At 37.1% G+C, this 25,936-nt stretch overlaps 2 pseudogenes; both read right to left on the bottom strand.

Moving 5' to 3' along the window:
• Positions 1-7,832: 7,832 nt before the first annotated feature.
• LOC149221288 (ethylene-responsive transcription factor ERF055-like) lies at positions 7,833-8,580 on the bottom strand (annotated as a pseudogene).
• Positions 8,581-8,604: 24 nt separating this feature from the next.
• LOC149221287 (ethylene-responsive transcription factor ERF057-like) overlaps positions 8,605-25,936 on the bottom strand; it is an 81,879-nt pseudogene continuing 64,547 nt past the window's right edge.

Genomic DNA, 25,936 nt, shown 5'->3' with positions numbered 1-25,936 from the left:
CACTACTGTTTAGAAGAAAATGGAAGCCATAGAAACCAATCTTTATCACCATGGTCTACTAAAAATTTTAGTTGAATATCACTTAAAGAGTGTAGGAGATACATGGGAGAACTTTTTGATCAGAAAATTTTTCCAAGATACACTAGAATTACCTGAGGGAAGTTCTGTGAAAATAAGTAGGAGAAGGAAAACCAATCTCACCATTCAAAACACTCATGAAACTTCAGCACACAAAAACAGTGAAGAAGAGCCCATGTTTGAAACATTAATAGAGATCATAAAGCAGACAAAACGAGGAGAAAGTTGAAAGAAAATTTTGAGGAAATCCATAAAAATGCTCTTGAACCTTCATCAGAGGATGAACAATTACTTTCTGAGAGATTAGTCAACATCAAGGATCAGTTCAAGAAAGAGAAGGAGAAGGGGAAAAGAAGAGAGGTTAGAGAGGAAGAAATCATAGGCTCCCAAAGTTTGAGGAGAATTTCTAGACTCAAGGGAAAAGTGAAGAAAGAAAAATCAAAAGAGACCCAATTCATAGATTTTGGAGAAGAAACTCCAACTAAGTCCCAAGATAATATCTCACTTGAGCAGAGCCCATAGCACTCTCCTCAACAAAACATTGAAAGCATCCCAAAGAGAGTCTCTCCAGGGATTGATCCAATCCAACAATAGATTTATTATTACATTGAGTCACTGGATTAAAAGAATACATCAGTGGATCAAGGGACTTCATCCAACCCTGAGCAGCAAGCCACATCATAAGAGACTTTGACTAGCTCACTTAAGTAGGAAATCTATGAGCTAGAGGTTCTAAATAGGCACATCCAGAGGGAAAATGAAGCGTTAAAAGAACAAAACAAGTTGGATAAGATTATCCATGATAACACTATGCTTCATTTGGGTCTATGGCACAAGAAGAATAGAAAACTAAAAAGGAAAAACAAGAAGCTAAACAGGGCTCTCATTAACCTCAAGTATAGATTTCTCATGAGAAAGCTTAGGATGGCAGTTGCAGCAAAGAAAAGAAAGAAGAGGTTGGATGTTTTGGCTGAAGTCTCAGAGAAGATGTAGTAGGAAAAGGGAGTTCACAATTTTGATTGCATGGGGACATGCAATAGTCTCGTAGTGGGGGTATGTTGAGTTCAAAAACTGCCTTTCCCTTAAGCAACTTTCTCATCCTCTTTTCTTTGCTTTTCCATGAAAAATGCATCCTTAATCATCAAAAACCATTACACATTGCCTCAAGGAGTATATCTCAGTGATTTACAAGTTATACTATTATGCTTGCTATTTGAATAGGTTTTTGTCTTTCAGTTACAGAAGGCAACCACATTTTGTAGCTAATCGGCTATTCTGCAGCCATCTCCATGATTTTGTAGGTTACAAGTGTCAAGAGAGGAAAAGGACCACATGGATAGCTTGCAAAACATCAAAGCATGGATCGTATCCTATCCATCTGGCCTAGATCGATGAGGAGGACTCTGGTCAAAGGGAAGTCAACTATAGATACCTATGGCAAACAAGACTCTGTTTTGCACATGTTTCTCAGTGATGGGATCCGAAGCAATCTCCTGTGGCCACAGACTTCATATGCCACCTACGCAAATAGAATCTAACAAGCCACTACCATAGATTTATGTTTTCAAGTAACCAGGGACAAGAATTCCACATACTGGCCTGTCTACGTGTTTTGTTGTAGCTAATTTCTCTCTTCAAAACAGTTGTATATTTTTCTATAAATACCACTATGTAGAACACAGAACAAGTTCAAGTTTTTGCTTATGTGATGGTTCAAATTTCCACTTTCTAGTGTGAAGAACTTAGTTCTCTATTTTAATATAAAGACTCTGTTTTCAAATGGATACCTGAAGTGTTGTTGGTGTATTGATTGAGCACTCATAACCTGAGACCTTGCAAAGGGCCCTTGTGTGGTCAAGGGTATATTTTATTTCTGTTTTGTCTTTCATAGTTCAATTGTAAATGCACTGTGTTTTTTTCCATAATGTTTATAATCATTTTCTAACTCTACTTATAATGCAGCTTGTGTCATCTTTTCACTAACTCAGAGTAATTTTATTTTAGTGCAAAATAGTCCTTTGGTTTTCACTGCTTTCTAGTTTCTTACCAGTAGTTTTAAGTTGATGTTAGTAGCATAAATTGATTCATTCATTTGATGTTCATTAGTTTTTTAATTAAGTTGTTGAATGCCATTTTCTTATTAGTTTAGTAACTCATGATATAAATGAATATTTACAAAAGCCCTTTCAGTTGATGGTTAATCCTAAAACTAAGTGGTGAAATGTTTTATTTATGAATGAGTCTTTCCCTGCATTTTTATGTTTACTTTTCTTAGAATAATGAAGAATGGAATCTCTCAGATTGATATCACAAGGAGGTATTCCTCCCTAAATTGCGTAGCAGAGTGACAACAATACTTCATTTAGCCTTGCTTTCATAATAGAATAGTTGCAACTTCATTTTCAATTATAGTTTTTTCACTTAGTTTAGCTGCAATTCCATCTTCAGTTGTTCATTAAGCTTTGATTCTGCAATAGATTAGACAGTAGAGGTAATATTATTTCCAATATTTCGTTTTTGGTTTATCATAGATAACTGCAATCTCATTTTCTCATTTAAGCTTTGGTTTTGTAATTGAGTAGATAATAGTTTTAAGTCCTTTTAGTTCATGTTTTGGAAAAATTATAATATCAAGAAGAGAAGCTTTGTTTTCATTTTCTTGTTTAAAAACTTTACTTCTAAATCTGGTCTAAAGCACTTTTAGCCATCATTTCATTTCTCTAGATTCTTAGTAGCAGTAGATTAAGATTTTGTAGATTACATCGCAGAACATTAGGAATCAACAGAGAAAAACCCCAAAACAAAGATAAACTCAAAAATAGTGAGGTAAGAAGGGTCATCTAGCACATATAGTGCACTACACTTCATCAGTTTACACTACCTGGCTTGACAATTTATGTAGCAATTTAGGACACTAAATTGACTAAACAATACACAAGCATGGTTAGAGAAGATTGTAATAAGCAAACAAAGCTTATGTATAAATTCCAGGAGACCATAACAGACATAAAGTAATAAAAAAATAACATGAAAACGAAAATGAACAAAAGCAAGAGATTGAAAATATAAATCCTTTATTTCCAGTGAATTGAGACAAAGTGGTCTATGAAAGATACATAAAGGAGGATACCACACATAATAAACCTTCAACAATCCTCTAGTGGAAGGTCCATTTTTCGGCCTTTGCATAATAACTCCATTACATAAATATCCAAAGTAATAAATATGTGCAAAACTTCGCATTTTTACAGAAATTTGTGGAACTCTGTAACTTGAGGAATCTTCATAGTAAATGGACATTAAAACTGAACAAACACAAAACCAGATGCTCAAAATTCAAATAGAAAGAATCTCCAAACTGGGCAAGAATGAAGTAGAAACTTTCATTAGCTTGAGATTCCCAAAATCATTGAGATTCAAATTCCTTCGAAAAATAGATTGTTGAATTCTTCCACATAATTTGTCCATTGATAATAGTACCTTTCAGTTATGGATCACATAACATAAAACAAATGTTGTAGATGACATACTTTGTGATATAGATGGTGTCTAGCTGTGTCTTTTCTTCCAAATTATTCCCCTGGAATACAAGGAATGAAGCAACGCCATTTTGGCTCATCAATAGATTGGTGTAAAATGATCTCCTATTTTTTACAACGTTCTAACTTGCTAAGCTTTGGAGTACAAGATAGTGATGTGGCTCCATGTTTTGGATTGCCACTTATCTTATCCATCTCCTTTGTCTCGAAAATAACTGCTACAATAAGCCCAATGCTAAGCTCCATTTCATCAATGCTTAGAAGCAGATTCTTGAGTCCTACATAAAGATTGAATTAAACATGCCAGATAGAATTATAAAATCATTAAACCACCCTTTTACATTTCTACTGCAATAATCCTACATATAATTCCATTACATAAATATCCAAAGTAGTTAATATGCCCAAAAATCTCATTTCTCACAAAATTTGTGGAACGGTGTGACTTTAGGAATACTGGCAGCAAATGGACATAAAACTAACCAAACATAAAACCACATGCTAATAATTCAAATAGAAAGAAGCTCCAAACTGGGCAAGAAAGAAGTAGAAAATTTCATAAGCTTGAGATTCCCAAAATCATAGAGATTCAAATTCCTCCTATACATTATAATGTATATCTACTTAAAGTATGGGTAGAGTTGTGTGTGACACTATAGCAAATTGAATTTTGACAAGTGATGAGAAAATTCCTTACCCAATTTGTAGCAATAACAATGAGTGCAAGTCGAAGAGCATATATTTTGAATAGGATCTAAGAGAAGCTCTTGTGTGTGCGGTGAACCATGTGAAGGGTGATAAATGTTAATCACATATGTTAATAAATTGTTCAATGTGGATAACTTGTGATTCTTACAATTTGAAACTAATTAAATTATATGGAATTTTCCCTTTCACCAAAGTTAAAATATGCTTATGACAAAATACTTGCTTTCCCCTAATTAAAGTAATTAATTTTTCTATGATCCTAAGGGAGGAGAAAAATGGTTCCCAAATCCTTTTTGATTCCCATAAATCACACAAGGTGCAAGGGAAGAGCATACTTGTAACTAGGAAGTATCCACTTAAAGTCCCAAACTAATATGAAAAATGAAATAATAAGCAGCAAAGGCCATCCATGTGGCAAACCAAACTGCACCCTAACTAACATGAAACATGTAAGCAGTGGGAGAATATTATTATGGATACCAACTAACTCATAAAATAAATAAAATGGTTATAGACTATAAAATGAAAACCCACATAGGAAAGTCCAAGCATTTGCATTGATTGATCATTCAGTAAAGTATGGCCCAAATAATTTATGTGACTATTCTTTTAACAACTGTATAATTTTTCTATGATTATATTTCAGTCTAGATATAAATTTGTTTCATGTATTTTGTAGGCCAAGAAAGGATATTGACAATATATGGAGTGGTTCATGAACATGTTTGTAGGATGGAGATGTTCTGAAGGCTCGTTTTTGCTATAGTAAATGAAATACAACCAATCAAACAGATTTTTGGTTTGGTTTTTGTTGGATGAGTGAGTAAAGTCCAATTTGATAGTATTTTGTTGCAAACTACTTAAATACACAATCATGTGATTATCACCGAAAAAGTTCTTAATAAACTTAATATGGATCACAAACATCTAAATTCAATAAATACAGAAGCATGGTAAATACACATAAATTAATAAAAAAATAACCTACAAACGAAAAGGAACAAAAGCGAGAGATTGAAAATATAAATCCTTTATTTCGAGTAAATTGAGATAAAGTGGTCTTTGAAAGATACATCAAGGAGGATGCCAAACATAATAAGCCTTCAATAATCCTCCAGTTGAAGGTCCAATTTTTTTTCCTATGCATAATAATTCCATTGCATAAATATCCAAAGCAATCAATATACGTAAAAAATCTCATTTCTCACAGAAATTTGTGGAACCCTGTAAGTTGAGGAATCTTGGCAACAAATGGACATTAAAACCGACTAGACACAAAACCACATGCTCAAAATTCAAATAGAAATAAGCTCTAAACTTGGAAATAAGCAAGTAGAAACTTTCATAAGCTTGAGATTCCCAAAATCATTGAGATTCAAATTCCTCCGGAAAATATCCTGTTGGATTCTTGCACATAATGTTTCAATTGATAATAGTGCCTTTCAGTTGCAGATCACATAAGATAAAAAAAATTTGTAGAAGCCACACTTTGTGATATATATGGTGTCTAGTTGTGTCTTTCTTCCAAATTATTCCCCTGGAATACAGGGAATGCTGCAAGGCCAGTTTGGTTCATCAACCGATCAGTGTACAATGAAATCCCCTTTTTACAACCTTCTAACTTGTCAAGCTCTGGAGTACAACATAGTGTAGTGGCTCCACCATTTGGATTGACACAAATTTTATCCCCCTCCTTTGTTTCAAAAATAACTCCTACAATAAGTCAAACGCTAAGCTCCATTTGATCAATGCTCGGAAGAAAATTCTCGAGTCCTACATAAAGGATGAAGTAAACCTGGCAAATAGAATTGTCAAAATCATGAAACCACCCTTTTGCATTTCTATTATAAGAAGCCTACATATAATTCCATTACATAAATATCCAAAGTAATCAATATGCACAAAAGATCTCATTTCTCACGGAAATTTGTGAAACCCTATAGCTTGAGGAATATTGGTAGCAAATGGACATTAAAACTAACCATACACAAAACCACATTCTAAAAATTCAAATAGAAAGAAGATCCAAACTGACCAAGAAGGAAGTAGAAAATTTCATAAGCTTGAGATTCTCAAAATCATAGAGATTCAAATTCCTCATATACATTACAATGTATCTCCACTTAAAGCGTGGGAAGAGTTATGTGTGCCACTATAGGAAATTTATTTTTGACAAGTGATGAGAAACTGCCTTACACAATATATATCAATAATAATTAGTGAAAGTCTAGGAACATATTTTTGAAGAGGATCTAAGAGAAGAACTTGTGTCTAGGGTGAAGAATGTTCAAGGTGATAAGTGTTAATCACATATGTTAATAATTTTTTTAATGTGGATAAATTTTAATCCTTACAATTTTCAACCAATTAAACTATATGGAATTTTCCCTTACACCAAAGGAAAAATATGCTTATGACAAAATACCTGCTTTCCCCCAATTAAACCAATTGATTTTTCTATGATCCTAAGGGAGGAGAAAAATGGTTCCCAAATCCTTTTTGATTCCCCCAAATCACATAGGGTGAAAGGGGAAGAACATACTCAGAATTAGGAATTTTCCACTTAAAGTCCCAAACTAATATAAAAAATGAACTAAGAAGTAGCAAAGGCCATCCATGTGGCAAACCAAACTACACCTTAACTAACATGAGACATGTAAGTAGTGAGAGAATATTATTATGGATAGCACCTAACTCATAAAATAAAGAAAATGGTTATAAACTATAAAATGCAAACCCACATAGGAAAGTCCAAGCATTTGCATTGATCCATCATTCGGTAAAGTATGGCCCAAATAATTTATGTGACTATTATTTTACCAACTGTATAGTTTTTCTAGGTTATATTTTGGTTTAGATAAAAATTCATTTGATGTATTTTGTTGGCCAACAAAGGATAATGACAATATATGGATTGGTTCGTCTGTAGGATGGAGACATTGTCGAGGTTGGGTTTTTCTTGAGTAAATGAAATACAATCAAACAACACATTTTTGGTTTGGTTTCTACTCGATCAGTGAGTAAATCCAATTTTATAATAAGTTCTTGCAAAATACTTCAATACAAAAGCATGGTTAGATAAAAAACAAACAAAACTTAATTCTAAATTCTCGCAGAACATAACACACATAAAGTAATACAAAATAACATGCAAACGAAAATGAACAAAAGCAAGAGATTGAAAATATATATCCTTTATTTCCAGTGAATACAAACAATGTGGTCTATGAATCATACATAAAGGAGGCTGCCAAGCACAATGAGCCTTTAACAATCCTGCAGTGGAAGGTCCATTTTTCTTCGTTTGCATAATAATTCCATTACATAAATATCCAAAGTAATCAATATGTGCAAAAAAACTCATTTCTCACAGAAATTTGTGGAACCCTGTAACTTCAGGAATCTTGGTAGGAAATGGATATTAAAACCGCCAAGACACAAAACCACATGATCAAAATTAAAATAGAAAGAAGCTCCAAACTGGCAAGAAGTAAGTAGAAACTTTCATCAACAAACGTATGGCAGCACACAATTACCAGTCGAGGGGCAAAGGGATTCACTTTCAAATGGCGTTAAAGGTGAGTAAAATTGAGCTTGGCATAGTCACCCCTTAGCCTATAAGCAACCTTGTCATAAGCCATGCTCGCCTCCTCTGCGGTATCAAAATTACACATCCATAACTTGGTTCGGTTTCTGGGTAACCTCATCTCAGCAACCCATTTACCCTAGTGGCACTGCATCATGCCTTTGTAAAGGTTAGCCAAATTTGAGAGGTTGTTGCCATTAAGCTTCATGGGCTGAGCTCTAGGACCAAGAGGGCTCCAACCCATATGGTGTATTGAAGCTACTGCTACTGTTTGATGTTGTTACAATTGAAGTTGTTTTTGTTTGATGTTGTTTCAATTGAATCTATTGTTGTTTTATGTTGTTGCAATTGAAGTTGCTACTGTATTTGTTGAATCTACTATACATGTAACAATTCATACAAAACCATGTATTATTCAATGGATTCTCCACTACACTGGTTCCTCCCTTGAAAACGCAGGTGCCATACTAAGCCATCAGAGTGGCCAAAGCCATTTGATGGTAAGTTGGGGAAAGATGATGAAGAAGAACAGAAGACTTCAGAATTTCTTATGACTAGAGAAGCCACTAGAATTCTTAAGTTCTTCCAGGAATCCAAAACCTCCAATCTCACATCTCCATTGGAAGGAGAAGATGCGTTGGATGCAGAGTCCTTAATCACGTCCTGCATGCTTGCATTGAAAACCCCCAAATTCTAGACTTGAAATACAACATCATTCTTCTTCACATCTTCATCCCGCACTGACCCAAGAGAGCCCGAATTCTCATATGCACATGAAATTTATTCTGATTCTTGAGTCTTAAACATTCTTTCTAGAGGTTGTTTAAATATTTTTCAAATTTTTTGTACCTTGGCATCAAGTGACAATGGCAGCGTGAAATTACCAGTCCAGGGGGCGAAGGAATTCACTTCCAAATATAGTTTAAGGTGAGGAAAATTGTGTCTAGAATAGTCACCCCTGAGCCTATAAGCAACCCAATCATAAGCCATGGCTGCCTCCTCTGCAATATCAAAATTTCCCAACCATAAACTGGTTCTATTTTTAGTGAATCTGATCTCTACAACCCATTTACCCCTATGGCACTGCCTCATGCCTCAGTAAAGCATAGCAAGCTTTAACAGGCCACTGCCATGAAGCTTCATGGGCTGAGCTCTGGGACCTAGAGGATTCCGACCCATATGGTGGATTGAAGCTACTACTACTGTTTGATGTTGTTACAATTGAAGTTGTTGTTGTGCTTGTAACAATTCATACAAAACCATATCCAATTCAATGGATTCTCCATTGCACTGGTTTTTCCATTGAAAACTCGAGCACCATACTAGGCCATCACAGTGGCTGAAGCCATTTGATGGTAAGTTGGGGGGAAATGATGATGAAGATACCTACTACCTTCTTCCTGCATTGCAAGTTAACTAATTTAATGCCGCTCGAATGAATTCGATAGTTCAAACTATTTTAATTGTCTAACATCTAAATCAAGGGCACAGGAATGTACACGTAATCTGAGAGGAGAGTCCTTTTCAGAGGGGAACACGTTACAACATAAAAAATAGAATATATTTATATATACATATGTGAAATTTATATAATATAAATAATATTATAAAGAACTGGGGTAGATTCATCTTAACCAAGGATCCAAGCCAAGAGAGAAAGAAAAGTGACTAATAATGATATAGGAAAGATAGTGTCTGATTCTCTTAAGTTTCTTATTATTGTATTTTTTTTTACATGATTTATCCAAAATATAAGTTTAATATTTTAGAACCAATTATGTTTTTTTAATTTAGACACTTTCTTAAATACAATACAATGGGATTGGATTTAAGAGAGAGAGAGAGGGATAGATGAAGGAAGAGAGAAAGGAGGTGGGGAGAGAAGGAGAGAGGGAGGGAGGGAGAGAGAGATGTATTTGGAGGGGGAAAGAAGGGTAGGAAAGAAAAAATAATTGAGATATAGAGGGAGTGATGAGGGAGAGATGAAGATGAAATAAGGGAGAGAGGGGATGATGGAAAAGAGAGAAAATGAGAGGATAGAGATAGGAAAACAAGGGGAAGAGAGAGAAATGAAGACACATAAGTAGGGGGAAGAGAGGGTGTTAGAGGGAGGGAGATAATGGGAGTGTGGGAGGGGGGAGAGAGAGAGTGTGATGGGAGGAGAGATAGAGGGAGCTGGGAGGGAAAGGGAGAGAAAGGAAGGAATAGAGAGAGGACTTGAGAGAGAGGATTTGTGAGAGAGGAGAGAGAGAGAGAGAGATGGAATTGGAGGGGCTAAGAGAGGGAGGGAAGAAGATATAAATAGAGAGAGAAAGGTGGAGAGGGAGAGAGGATAGTGGGAGGGAAGAGAGAGAGGAGAGAGAGAGGGAGAGAAGGGGAAGAGCGATAGAGAATGGGAAGACAAAGAGGAAGAGGAAGATGGGGGAGAGATATATATATATAGATATGGAGAGAGTGTGTGTATGTTTTGGGGTTGGGAAGGAAAGTGAAAGGAGGAGTGACAAGGGGAGATATAAATATATATGGAGGGGGGAGAGAAGCAAGAAGAGGGAGGAAAAGAGAGGGAGGGAGGAAGAGAGATAGATATGGAGAAGAGAGGGAGGGAGGAAGAGAGATAGATATGGAGAAGAGAGGGTGGGCGGAAGAGAGATAGATATGGAGAGAGAGAGAGAAGGGAGAGAGAGAGAGAGAGAGAGAGAGAGAGAGAGAGTCTGTTAGGGGGTGAGATAGAAAGACGAATAAGGAGAGACAATGTGAGATAGAGATATAGATGGAGGGGGAAGAGAGTGAGGAAGATAGAGACAAAACGATGGAGGGATGTAGAGAGATAGATATGTAGAGATAGAGAAGGGGAAGAGAGAGAGGGAGAGGAAGATGGAGAGATAGATAGATAGATATATAGATAAAGAAATAGATAGATGTGGAGAGAGATAGTGTATGTTTACGGACTAATATAGAGATAAATAAAGAGAGAGAAAGGGAGATAAAGATATAAATATATGGGTTGAGAAGGAAGACAAGAGATACAAAGGGAGGCAGGGAGAAAGAGAGATATATATGGAGAGAGAGTGAGAGTGTGACATGTATTTGTAGGGTTGAGATAAAGAGACAAATAAGGAGAGATGGATGGAGGTATAGATATAGATGTCAGGGGGAGAAATGGAAGAAGAAATAGATATAGAGAGGGAGAGAGAGGTAGAGAGATACATATGGGGAAGAGAGGGAGGGGGAGAGAGAGAAGGATAGCGGGGAGGAGATAGACATATAGATTGAAGGAGCTGAGAGACGGAAGAAGAAATATACAGAAATAAATAAATACAAACATAGAAGTTAGATCTATAAATTCATGAATATTTTGGCTTTTCACCAAAATAGATGCAATTATTAATGTAGTTTTTGATTTCTAATCTTATATAATTGCTTGCACTAGATGCATTGATTACAGTGTAGATGTCGATTTCTAATCCTATTTGATAGCTTGCACTAAATGCATTGATTTCAATGTAGATGTTGATTTATACTCCTATTTGATTGTTTGCACTAATGTGTTGGTTTTAGTGTAGATATTGATTCCTAATCCTATTTTATTTCTTGCATTAGATGCATTGATTTCAGTACAGATGTTTATTTCGAATACTATTTTATTGTTTGCTCTAGATGCATTGACTTCAATGTATTGATTTGATGCAACTAGATGTATGATGTACATTAATTTCAAAGTAATTAGATTAATAATGTGCATTGATTTTAGTGTAACCACATAAAAATTATTGATGCCACATATTGACTTCTATTTCGCAGTAATTCAACCATAAATACAATACTAGAATTTTCATCCTAAATGAAATGGTCACTTACGTGAAATGCTTGCTTCCTAAAGCTATAAACTATTTGCAATTTCTTTCTTTCTTATTATTACCATTTTCCATCATTCAATATTGTTAATCACTTTGCATTCAAAATTATTTTTTCATTGTTTCTCATCATTCAAGTTACTAACAATGTCTCTCATCTCAAAAAACTGAGGTAACTCAACAAATTTAAAATTAAATCGACCAAATTAATCTTATACATATTTAGCATATTTAAAATGATCAAAATAATTATATGTTCAACAAGTTCGGTATCACCGCGCATGACTGAAACCATCCTAGATCCATCCTAGCCTTGAATCTATCAAGCATCGAGAGCGATCAAATCTGTCAAGGTGCAAACCTTTCCTTAATTTTTCCACCAAAAAAAGAGTTTTTCACTTTGAGAGGTTTAATCTCTCTTGGTGCTTGATAGATCCGGGGTTAAGATGGATCTAGGCTAGTGTAACTATACTTAAATTTAACTAATAAGAACATAAAAGCTTAATGCTTACAATATAATGAGATTCTTAACCATGTGTATTCACCCTCATTTTACCATGGATATTTTTAACTTTTAACTAGGCTTTGTTACAATACCATGGACCAATACCATGGATTATCAAGACCACATGCCCAAAAACCATAATTCATTTCACAACCAAAATATTTTATAAATAGTTTCTTTTAACTTATTTTGAAAAAAAAAAATTAATTAAATCTAACAGAAAAAGTTATACATTTGAGATATATCTAAACCCTATACCCTCACTACAACTAAAAATATTCCTTTGAAATTCCATAGAGATTAAATCAAAGTTTTAGTAAAATGAAAAATGAGAATAATTGTATATATAGAGATGTAAAATTTATATAATACCAACCTAGATCTATCTTAAATCCAGATCCACCAAACATAAAATATCTTTTCACTCCAAAAGAGGTTTGCACCTAAAGATATTTGATACCTCTTGGGGCTTGGTATTTTGGGATTTAATATGGATCTCGAATTGTACCATAATGTGCATCTCTAGGAAGAAAGAAAGAAATTGAAGATAGTTTTATATAAATTTATTTTCTAAAGAATAATTTTCTATATTTTGAATTTTTTTTTTTTTTTTAAAGTTAAAATGGATTCTCAAGAACAAAGTTTAAAGTTATTATAATAATATATGTATGTTTATATGCATGTCTATTTCATAATACACTTTTCCATAATTTTAATTTAATTATGAGTAAGTATTAGGTGTATGGTAGATATTTAACCTCTATGGAATATGTCAAAATATTAATAGTAGTATGCACACACGAAGGGTTAATATTCATCTCAAGTTAGTCATTTATTTACCAATGATTTAATTTATATGGCAGCACTAACTAACATGATTTCATATGTGAATTACATTAGTTGAGTGTTAATTTTGCAATCAATTAAGTAGAACAATAATTTTCCTAAAAAATTGAAGGAAAAATGATTTAAAGACAGTTAAATTTATCCACTTATCCAAATGACTCATGTGTTGAACCCATGTGACTTAGTTTCAACACATGAGTCATATTTGGTTTGGACAAAAACACAACAAGGGGCACACACACATAACCTGGCTCTGGTAACACGTGTTACAGCCCCACACTAGTGGCGACTCAAATTCCAACTTTGGGCACAATGCGACACCGAGTAGCCTTTTCGTTTTCCACAACTTGGACTTTCGGACTACAACTATCCAACGCTTAGCCAATTTTTCTTCAAGTGTTTTATTACTTAGTTATGGTGCAAAAATATATTCATTTAAGTTCAATTGCATTTACTTCATAACATGTGCAATGTAATCAAACAAAAATAAACATCAGTGTACCCACATTCATGAAGGGAGGGTCAACTCCCGATCAAGTCTACCCAATCACTTAAAAAATCTCTTAAAATAATATTTTACAAGTACAAATCTTTTTACAACTATGCAGCAATCTTCCTGTGCACTAGTTTGTGTAGCCTGTTGTGTAGGATTGCCTGACTATCTACTTGAATCGTGTAGTCTTCCGCACTCTTCACCCAAATCCCAAACCTATCATGCAACCTATGCCCCGCAACTCATGCAACTCATTCATTCTGCATGGGGCATGCAGGTCACCTGGGTCGTGCAACCCACCTGGGTCATGCAACCCACCTAGGTCATGCAGGCCACTCGGTTCATGCACCCTACTCAGGTCATGTAGATGTGACTCATTTAGAAAATCGTGTGGGAAATGTGTTGCAAAGTGTGTGCGAGAAATTCATTTCAAAACTTGTGTCAAACATGTTCAACAAACCCCTATACAAAACGCGTGTCAAACATGTTCAACAATCCCTTATACAAACTCGTACAGATAACTCGTGTCAAAAGGTCATTCAAAAAAAGAACTCGTTTAGGATTTTCATTCAACAACTTGTTCAACATTTCGTTCCACCCATCCGTGGACAGACATGCCTATTATGTGCTTGCATGCCCTGTAGTTCACTTGAATCACCTAAACACTTCATACATGTTTATGAACGATGAGTATAACTGGACATGTTGATGGACGAGGTCATGTGAGGGCGTGGGAGGGTGTCCACCCAAAAGAATGTTCTAAGTTGTGCGAGGTAATCCACCCCAAATGTCTCTACCAAGTCCTGAACTTCTACACTAAAATATCCTTGACTCGTCTGCCCACTCTACGATGTACAGATAGTTTGATGAATGATCAAGTGAACTCCACACATGTTTTACTTATACACTTGCCTTCCAAGCAATTTCACGAAGTTCATGTCAGTTTGCCCTACACTTGGTTCAGCCCACCAATACAATGCCCAACCAACTCGTTCACATGGCTTGCATGCCCCTTTTATTTTTCACTAAGTCATGGGCCAACCTATGATCGGTCAGGTGTGTACCCTTGCTCATCCGCACATGCCTACCCATCACATTTCTTGATCACCCAATGCCTATCGCACTAGTCAATCGCCCAACGCTCATCGCACTCTCCGATAGAGTCTCCTTTAACCGAACTCATTTAACCAAACTTTCCCATCACGCTCTTCTAACCAAACACGAGTCTCCTTTAACCGAACTTTGGCATCCATCATTACAATGCACCCACTACTATGTCCACTTGCTTGTCGCACAAGTCGAGTGCACCTGTGCCTGCATCATTAGTCCTTTTACTCTCTCGCCCATCGGTGGTTGACTTGGGTGCTCACCAAATTGAGGCCCTGAAATCATCACCCACTTTAAAAAGGTTGTCACTCTCGACAATATCATCTAGACAAACTTTGTTTCCAAGTTCAAAATGTCACATAATGTCACCAACTCCAACATCAAATTATCCTACTGCACGAACTCCATACTCTCCATCGTGGGAACCTTCATCAAGGCGCATCACCCTATGTGGGTAAGACTCCTTAATCCATGGTCATCAACCATACTCGTCACAATCCTCCATGTTGCCCCATCCTATGGCAGGCTTCTCCCTCCAACTCAGCTCCATGTTAAGATTGTAACTCATATAATGTCAACCCACCATGTATCTTCATGATGTAAACTGCTTCTATGATACTCCAACTCAACGGAAACACATCTTAGCACACTAGCAGTACCCATGACTCAAACTAAATAGGTGATTAGTCCAATTGCCACACTCAACTCCTGAGAATGAACCTGCTCATGCCATCGTCAATTGCTTCTACAACATCGCGTCACATCATCAACTCAATAAAGAACTCTACCTATCAATCCAATGCTCAATGTGCCATAGCTTGGTCCATGAATAATTTCCATCGCATATGCAATATGCTGCCCATCAATGTTGTCAAAGTGGCAAGTTTACACCTACCTCATCATTTAAAAAAGTCTCATTACCATGAGTAGGTCATAATGAGCTCTATTTCAATGTTAAGTCTACAAAGAGTGAGGGGATGGGAAGGTTGAAAGTCTTCCATCCTCCTTCTCCAACATCTTAATCCATGTGCCGGGATCCTCTTCTTCCAACCTATGCATGTATGCTTCATGAACTTATCTCTAAGTTCAACATTCTCAGCTTTTAATGCATCCATCTCTAAAGATATTTCTTTAATACAATCCAACACCTTGTTCATAAAAAATTTGTCAACATTCATGCTTGATTCACATGTCACCGATTCCTCTACATTGTCTGCCATCAACTTTCCTTAAGATTGTGTCAATACCATACACTTCCCTATTCAACTCGGCTTTGACCTGTTGTCTTAACCTTGCCAAATTCCATAATGTTGCGCTACAACCAACTATATAGTGCTCAACTTCAATACCAACTACAACCACTATTGTCATATTCCTGCTTCAATTGTCAAAGCCCCCTTTTTGCAAAATGGGCTCTAATACTCCTAACATTGTAGCACAGGTAGACGAGTCAAGGGGAGTTCAGTGCCAAAGTTCAAGACTTGGCAGAGTTGTTCAGAGCATGCAAAGGGAGGGCATAGGTAGGCCATGTGAAACATGTAGCATGGCTGGGTCATGTGCCCTCCAATGTGGCTAGAATGGGAGGAAATCTGAACGATAGTTTGGGCGAACAAAAAGTCAAGGTTTTCGAGTTATAATGCGAACCACAATGAGGAAGGCATGACTGTGGTTAGAACATTACATTACATCTGAAAATTGTAGCTATGATACCATCTATCATGGCCCCATATCTTAAGGTGACTACCCAAACTTGTTAATTGATAATGCGTTCAGGTCACAAGTTCGATTGAAGGCGACTCATGTTCAGTTAAAGGTGAGGGCAGACATGTTTGATTAAATGCGTGCAGATGGTGAGTTCGGTTAAAGCCATGTGAAAACAAGTTCAGTTAAACGCATGCAAATGGCGAGTTTGGTTTAAGGCATGCAGATGGATGTGAAATGGGAATGTGGACGGGGAGGTGGACAAGTGTACGGACTAACTTGTGGATGGTTGTGTGGATGAACGTGCGGATGGGTGTGTATATGGGAATATAGATGGAGGTGCATATGTGCATGTGGACAGACGTGCAAACGAACATGCAGACATATCAGCTAGGGTGTGCATATGCTCATGCCAACCCAAAGGAAGGTGAATGGATGCAACCTTTGGTGAATTTGTTGGGTAGAATGACATATAAGTACATGTGAAGTGCCATTCATTTAAGCATCTAAGTGACTCAACAAAAGTAGTTTGACCAAGCAAGAACAGAAAAATTACAGGAGCATGAGCTTAGTAAGGTTTGTTGACTATAGGAGGAACAGGAAAATTCGCTAAGGTAGAACTGAATTCTAGGAGGTTGAGTTTTGCAGGGAGGCTGAGTTTCCATAGACCTGGTTTCTAGAGCCAATGCATTTTTGCAGTGTTAGTTTCCACAGGCAGTGTGTTCTGATAGACTGGGTTTCCACATGTAGTGAATTTTGGCAGACTGGGTATAGACCGCGTTTATGTAAGAAAGGGCCAAACACTTTGGCATGTTTTGACAGTAAAATTTTGAGGTTTCTCCATAAGTGCGCCAACAAAATTTTGAGGTTTCTCTATAAGAATACATGGAAACCAAGATGATTTTTTGTATGGGGCTCCTACTCCAGATGGAGTGAGGTCTAATCGGGACTTCACATTGAGGAGACCCCTTGGTTGACATATTTCTAGCACCATCAACATATTGTACAACCCTATTTGGACAATTTTCCTGCTCATTCGAAATATCGGGTTGATCACTTGTTGCATCTAAGGGAAATATTTTTATGATGTAGACATCATAGCATTTGACTCAATCCACACAAATGCGTGTTTTGTGTAAATTTTGGTTGACTTCTCAGTTTCATAGTATTAAAACATGGAATTCATATTGACCCATTGAAAGTACAAGCGATCATTGATCTGTTTGCTCCTTCTTCCCTCCTTCAACTTCAATGACTCCAAGGGATCCTAACTAAACCAAACTGACCAAAGGATTACTCACTTGTTAAAGAAAGGAGTTCCATTCCATTGGGATGACACATCTCAAAAGGCATTCAATGAATTGAAAGATGTATTGATTTGAGCATCCTTGTTATATCCCGCATATTAGCAATGAGATTATTTCATGTACCTTGTCATTGCAATGACTACCATTGATATGGTATTGGTTCAGGAGGATGACGTAGGAATGAAACATCCTATTTATTACTTGATTCAATATCTTAATGATATCAAATTCAGGTACACTCATGTCGAAATGTTATATTTGGCAGCCATCCAAGATGTCCAAAGATTTTTGCATTACATATTGCTCCACAAAACTATGGTTGTTTCTAATTGCAACCTCATGATGTACACCTTATTGCAACAATTTCTACGGGGTAAGTACTTTAAGTGGATTGTCATCCTACAAGAGTTGATTTAGAATTCATCAAATCCAAGTCAAAGAAATCCTTAGGTCTTTCTGAGCTAATTTGCGACCTTCCCACTACTGAAACTGAGACAACATTTGGTGATTTTATTCTAGACAATTCATTATTTTTTATTTTATCATCTGATCCTTGGTATGGGGACATTATCATATATCTTCGTATGGATACTTTTTTTTTCTAATACATCTCGCTCTGACCAACAACTTATTCGATATCAAACAAAACATTACATACTAATTAGTGACACCCTTACTCATCGTGCTGCCTCATTCACAAGGAGGCCGAGAAGGTCATAAATGAAAGCCATTCTGGGGCACGTGGTGGTCATATGTCTTGTTATGCTACCGCCAAGAATATCATGCATGCACATTAGTTTATGATCACCATATCTCGAAACTGCATTCTTGTTATCCAAAAGTGTCACATATACTAGATATACGATCATAAGAATTCTGTTATGCATGATCCTTTGCATCTTGTTATCACCATTAGTCCTTTTAAAAATGGTGTATTTATTTAATGAGATGTAACCCTCACTCGGCGAGGGGGAATGTTTATATCATCGTAGAGGATCACTATTTTACGCACTGGGCCAAGGTGATGCCTACATACAATAATACCGGAAAAGCAACTACTCTCTTTTTATTCAACCATGTCTTTGCACAATTTTGTCTTCCATGAGCTGTAGTCATGAACCATGGAAAATGTTTTTGCAATCAAATGATGTATAAGATGAGTGCAAATTTGGGACTTTCCCATGAGAGTTCCACTACCTACTACTCTCAAGCGAATGTGAAAGTTGAGGAAATCAATAAAGTTCTCAAAAATTCTTCAATCTATGACAGGGGTCCAAAAATCGGATTGACACCTTATTATTTATGCAACCTTGTGGGTGTATCGAACCTCCATTAAGAGAGATACCGGGTTCACACCATTCCAATTGATTAATGGTTTGGAAGAAATCCTTCCAATTTAATGTGAAATTCTATCTCTCAAACTTTCTATCGAACTCCTCCCTACAACTTCCACAGAAGAGGAACGTCTCTTACAACTAAAATGCTTAGATGAAACCTGGTGTGATGTCACAATGGCTAATGAAGCCCATAAGAAACATATCAAGGTGTAATATGAAAAAAAATGTAATCCTCGTGTCTTTTTGCACTACAAGAAAAAAGGGACATTGGTGAGGGGTGAAAAATGTCACTATAATCTCATTGGTGATGGTTAAAAGAGCATTCGTCACCAAAAACTGAACGTCACCAAAGGTGGCATGGCCAAAAGTATAGGTGTTGTAGTGACATATAAAGTTCGTTACCAATAATTATTTATAATGACGGATAGTGACCGTCACCATTTTATATGAGTAATGGTGATGAACCATAGCCTCTGTCACCAAAAACTAAATATCACCAGAGGTGGTGTCGCCAAAATTGTAATATGAGTAATGGTGACAAACCACAGCCTCCGTCACCCAAAACTTAATGTCACTAAAGGTGGCATCACCAAAAGTATAGGTGTTTTAGTGACATTCAAAGTTAGTCACCAATAATGATTTATAATGACAAATAGCGACTGTCACCATTGCATATGAGCAATGGTGAAGGACCATAGCCTCAATCACCAAAAATTGAACGTCACCAAAGGTCGCGTCGCCAAAAGCATAGGTGTTATGGTGACATTCAAGGTTCATCATGAATATTGATTATAATGATGGATAGTTACATCACCATTTCATATGAAAAAAATGATTTACTAGGATGGATATTTAATGGTCTTCACTATTGGTGCATATATATAGTGACGTTCGTTGACCGTCACCAAAAGCCGCATTGCTAGAAGTATAGGTGTTGTGGTGAAATTCAAGGTCCATCAGAAATAATGACTATAATAACAGACAATGACCCTCACCATTTCATATGAACAATAACGATTTATGGTTATGAACATTTGAGGGTTGTCACTATTGATGTGTATATATGGTGGCGTTCGTTGACCATCACCATTTCATATTTTTGGTGAGGGTCAAAAATGTCACCAAAGCTCATTGATGATGGTCAAAAGAGCCTCTGCCACCAAAAATTGATCATCACCATTCCATATGGATGTCAGGGCATGACGGAATCGAACCACCAACCTCCTGCTTGTAAAGCAGGTGCTCTTCCATTGAGTTTTTAGCCTTTAAAGAATTATACTTTTAAAAATTAGACCTTGAAACTTCATAAATTGTAAATTCTACAACTTTCAATAAATTAAAGTCTTGGCAATATTTTACTAAACAAGCAAAGGAGCATCGAAGCTACAAGTCCCTACCTAATGGTTATTGAAATTATGAAAAGTGGGTCGAGGGAACATTAGTTATGTATAAGAGAATCAATATGTTCAGTTGAATACTCAATTAGAAGTGAAACTATGAAGACATTTACAACCTATAAATGACATATAACTAGCAAATGCACCAAATATTGCAAAGGAAATGTCATATGTGGATAGCATATGGAAGGAGAGGAAGTAGGGACATGGAACCCTTATACATCTTGACATGCCTTAGCACTTGACACATCTTATCTTTTTCGACATGTCTCCGTACTATCTGGCACATGTTAGCATGTCATAGCATTCCCTAACACCCCTTTGCAGTCACGACCTCACAACTAGCATTACATTCCTCCATGACTTGGGAACCTTACATTCACTAGAACACCTTGGCAGTCCCTAGTTGTCATGCGCTTGGTTATCCTCCACAATGTCCGAGGCCGATGAGGAGATCGACGAAGGTAACCAGAGACCAAGCTTTTAGTTTGGTAGCTTTCCCTACCAAAACAGAAAGGGCTCTCTCCATGAAATCACTGCCAAGAGATGTCTGGAATGTAAAGGAATTTAGGCTAGATAACTAGGATCAGGTGGGTTTTTGGAAAATTTAGGGACTTGGAACTCTGTCCACCATGTCTTGTGTGGCAGAGACTTTGTCAAGGAAGTAGGGATTTGGAACTCTATCTAGGATAAAGCACCTAACATGCATGATAGAAGCTCCCTAGAATAGAGTACCTCCTACCTAGAAGAGTTTCCCCTGCTCAAAATACAGAACCCTTCTCTACTGTGCATTTTTCTTAAAGATAAATCTGTGCATAAAATAGTACTAAGAAAAACACCTAAATTAAGAAAAGTGAGCATCTAAGTCAAACTATATACGTATACTAAATATGACTCTATATAAGTTTGGGAATCATTAGACAAGCATGCTTGCATTCAAAAACCATAAGATGCCTAAAATCGATGCGCTTCTTTCATCGTTGCTATACCCTCATAGAAAAACTAGAATATGTAGCATGTACCCCAAGGTTGTATGCATCTGTTGAAGGTGTAGATTGAAACGATCTACTAAGATGAAGTACTATTGAAGGAGAAACACCATCAAAACAACAAATAACGTCTACTATGAATTCAACCCATTTGCACACAGGCCAAGGCTGCTACTAGGTACACTTCTCCGCTGAATGGAAACTGTAATGTATTGTAGCATTGCTGAATAAAAAGCAACTTTGGTGTAACACGGATAAAACTCTAACAGATATTGTCACCATGGCCTCGGTTGTAGATGATCTCATCAATGTAGATAACAACTTCGATAATTGAAAAACCAAAAGGTGAGCTACATAGATCATCTAAAATGATAGATTTGTGCATCCTTTATTATTGTTTAGAAGTGTTAGTATAGAAAATGCAAGGTAGCTGATGAGCCCCAAAAATGGATAATTATATGGGCTAATTCAACCTCCTAATTTGACTTAATCCACCATTCTCATTAGTTTATTTCATTTTTTTAATTATATTTATGCTAATAGAGTGAATTGGGTTAGTCATTATGCCAACAAGTCTAATGTGTGCTTTGTGTAGTCTTTTTGGTCAATTTGGAGACAAAAGCAAAGGTTTTAATGAGCACTTGGCAGCCAAATTCGTGTGAGAACAAGGGAGAGGATTTGTAGGAAGGTGTCCCCTTCATTTATGGGCCCTTACCTCGAATTCTCCACCATCAGCTCGGAGTTCAAGGGCCACCAAATCAATTATCACAAGGGCAGCGAAGCAAGTGCTAGTAAAAGTGCTGTTAACTACAAGTTTTGGCAGCCGAGTTCCTAAAGTTTAGGAGGGCTGTTGGGGTCCTCAATTTGTATAAATAAGAACACTTAGGGCCTCATTTGGGTTAGCCAGTAGTTAGTCACTTTGTAGGCAGAAGTTAGCTAGTTTGTAGTTCGATTTCAGTCAAGTAGATTAGCTTTGCATTTCAGCACATTTTCAAGCTTTCCCTTGTGGACAGTTTCGATGTAACTCTTCTTTTCTTGCTCAATAAAGATGAATCCAGCTTTGCACCAACTCTAAATCTCTCTTAGGAGGCTTTAGCTCTTGGGGTTGAGCCTATCTCAAGTGCCCAGTACCTCCTTTGTTTACTTTTATGTGTCTTTGCTGCATTCTTAGAATAAAATCTGCTATTTAGATTTAAATTTTGGTTTGTTATTTAGGTTGCTTTTTATGGTTAAAGTAGTTTTTCATGTTCAAATTTAGTTGACAGATTAGTAATAGGGAATATCTTCAGAAAAAGGCCATCAAGCACCTCTGATCTCACCTCTCCCTCAGTGGGATCGTGAGTTGGGACGAAGGTGACATTGCAGCCAACAAAAACGATGTTTTTCTTTGTCATGCAATTCTTATTGTTGGAATCCTCATTTGCAGATCCTGATATTAGTAGTGATTAAATGCTTCAGTTGACGATTGCTTAGTTGCATAAGTTATTTCACGCATTTCATTTTGAATAAAATGCTATTCATTTCCTTTTGCTGTTACTTAGGTCAGAATAGAGTAAAGTAACTAGGTCGTAGGTTTTATAAGTGTTTGTTTGTTCAGTTTGAAAAACCACTTGCAGAGTAACTGTTACCATTCTTTATCTACCCATACTCCATCCAACCTACCTGCTTCATCCTTCACTTAGAACCCTTACCTTACATTTGCCTCATTTGATTACTTTGCCATGATTCTCATCTTCTTGTGCAACATCGTTTCATCCCTCCTTGAACAAATCTTACCATCTGCGCCACTCCTCAACTCCATCCTCCAAGTCTTGAACTCACCTACACCCCTATTTCACCTCCATACTCATTCCTCCACCTTTTTCCCTCCATCCATGCTCCAAAATTCCATTTCTGGACATCCTGTAGAGAATCACAGAACATCCTGTAGAAATTCCAAAACATCCTGTAGAACCCCTGCAGACTTCCTATAGAAGCTCACGAATGAGGTTTCTTAATAGCCAAACTTTGTGAAACTCTATGGAAGGGTGTTAGGGACCCCTTAGGCCCTCTCTGAACCTTATCAACCTCTTCCAAACATTTCCTCTCACCAATCCACCTCTGCACAGTAAAAAACAGTTAAATTGCATGCATGATAATTGTGACAACTTATTCAAAAATATAGAAAGATGGTTCTTTTAGATTCTGCTGTAGACATAGCTTAGATACATGCATTTCATATTCTTAGAAGTCAATGGCTTATCATTCAGTAGCTTGCATCTTCCTTTTTGCATCAGTAGGACTAGCTGGTAGAATTAGGGTTTTCTAGGGTTTGTGTTTCTTTTTGGCTTTCAGTTTCTTTCCGCAAGTAGATTAACTTCCTTTGAGTTAGCTTTCATCCATCAGTTAAAAAGCTTCTTCTAAGAGCTCATAGAAGTTGGCTTAAGCTCCTAGCGGACTTGTGCCAGCTAACCAAGTGACAGTTGCGGCAAGAGCTAGTACTTGTGCATACATCACCGTCGCTTCCAAGTTTGTTACGAACTACCGGGTTGATAAAATTAAAGAAGGGAGTTCCAGGAGTTGCAGCATTATTGCAGCAATACTGGGGCTCACCACTCTTCTTGACGCCATTGCTGGGGAAGCGTCAGAGTATTGGTGATTTCTGCTTTTCTTTTATTTTCTACTACAACCCTCTGCTAAGTAGTTTATTTCATTTCCATTTTGCAATTTCATTTCCGCAAAAGTAGAATAGACATTTCCTGCTTTCATTTCATTTTTGCAAGCGTAGATTAGCATTTCAATTCCGCAATTTCAATTCTGCAAGCATAGACTAGCATTTCATTCCTGCAATTTCATTTGAGCAAAATAGATTAGTCCTTTCCTACTTTCATTTCAATTCCGCATTTTCATTTCAGCAAGATAGTTAGTTGCAGTTCAATCTATTTTAGTTTTTGCAGGTACAAGCAGAACAAAAAAAAAAAAAAAAAATCAACCAAAAAGATTTGATTTCATTCCTGGTAGGAGTAGAGATAAGTAAAAAAAATGATTGCACAACACCCCCACTTCTTCACACAGCCAACCTTCTCTCTTATTCGATGGTTGTGATTAAAGAACCCTTAGGTGGATAGCAAGACATATTTGAAGAACCTCGAAGGAAGAAGAAGAAGAAAACATTCCTCTGGAGCAAATGGCTACAAGCAGAAATGTTGGGAGCAGTACCTTATCCGACAACGAATTTTCAAATCAGATGGAAGATTTCAAGAGCGAGGTCAGGCAGTTTCTTGCCATGCAACTGGATACCTTACGGATCCAAAAGAAGCAAGAAGAAGCCAAGAGGTCTTTGGCCATCTTTTGTCCCAGGTGCACTAGAAAGCATCCTAGGAATGAATGTCCATTGCACTCCATAGAAGTGTGTTTTATCTGTGAAGAAGACCATCCTACAAATCAGTGCCCTTCCTTGCCTGGACTTAAAGCTGCATATCAGAGAACCAAAGGAGCGACTGAATCACTCTCTTTCATGAACTGAAGGAGGCCACATGGACCCATACCTTACCAGCAGGAACTGCAAGGGAAATCCCAGACCTATTATGATCCCTATCAAGCCACTTCCATGCCTTCTTGGGGTCCCCCTACTCATCCTTCCTGGTCCACACCTCCTCCTTGGTCCTTCACATCTCAATATCATGCTCAACTAGCGATTCATTGATTTCACCCTTATGCTCAGCCACAGCCTCAGTGGAATGCACCTCATCAGGGGTGAAGGCCCCAGTGCAATACTCCTCCCGCTCCTTTTCCTCCACCACCTGCTCATCCACAACCATCGCCTCCTACTCCACCAAGGCAACCCCAAATACCTGCCCAACCACAACCCCATCCACATCCATCTCAAATATACACCCCCACTCAACTACCTGTACCACCATTCCCAAACCTGCCCATTGGAGCAGCTCAACACAATTGCAATGCTGAGACACAACATGTTCAAATGACTCCTCTTGAGCTCAACGATCTTCACCATAGCTCAGGAAGAGTGTTGCAAAACAGAGATTATATTGACAACATTAAAGGACCAAAGGCAAAAGAAGATTCAAAAGAAAAGATCAAAGAACCATGGGCCACACTTGATAAAGAGAAGGCATCAAAATCAGATATCGAGAGAGTTCCCTCATGGTTACCATCAAATCTTCCATGTATTCAAGAGAAATATCAGCAAAAAGAGGAAGATGAGAAAGTCATGGTAGAAGGTGACATGAAACATGGTCCAGATCAGCAAAAGGACCAAGGATATCAGAGCTATATTGAGATATGGTTTCAGACAATCACTAAGTTGCAGCGATACTCTCTTCCTCAGCTATGTTTGATCCCTTCAAAGTCAGATCATTTGGTCTCTGAAATCCGGATAGTTGTCAAAGCATGCATTTCAAGCCTCCACATCATTTTGTCTCTAATCTCGATGTGCACATGGCTCCATTGGAAGTATTCTTACACTTGAAAATGATTTTGTTTTTCA

This window comes from Pinus tabuliformis, chromosome Q, assembly GCF_031772625.1.
Source record: "Pinus tabuliformis cultivar Carrire ecotype Pingquan chromosome Q, CPIR1, whole genome shotgun sequence".
Classification (NCBI taxonomy): domain Eukaryota; kingdom Viridiplantae; phylum Streptophyta; class Pinopsida; order Pinales; family Pinaceae; genus Pinus; species Pinus tabuliformis.
Note: the sequence above shows the minus strand (reverse complement) of the source record. Positions and strands in the feature narration are given on the sequence as shown.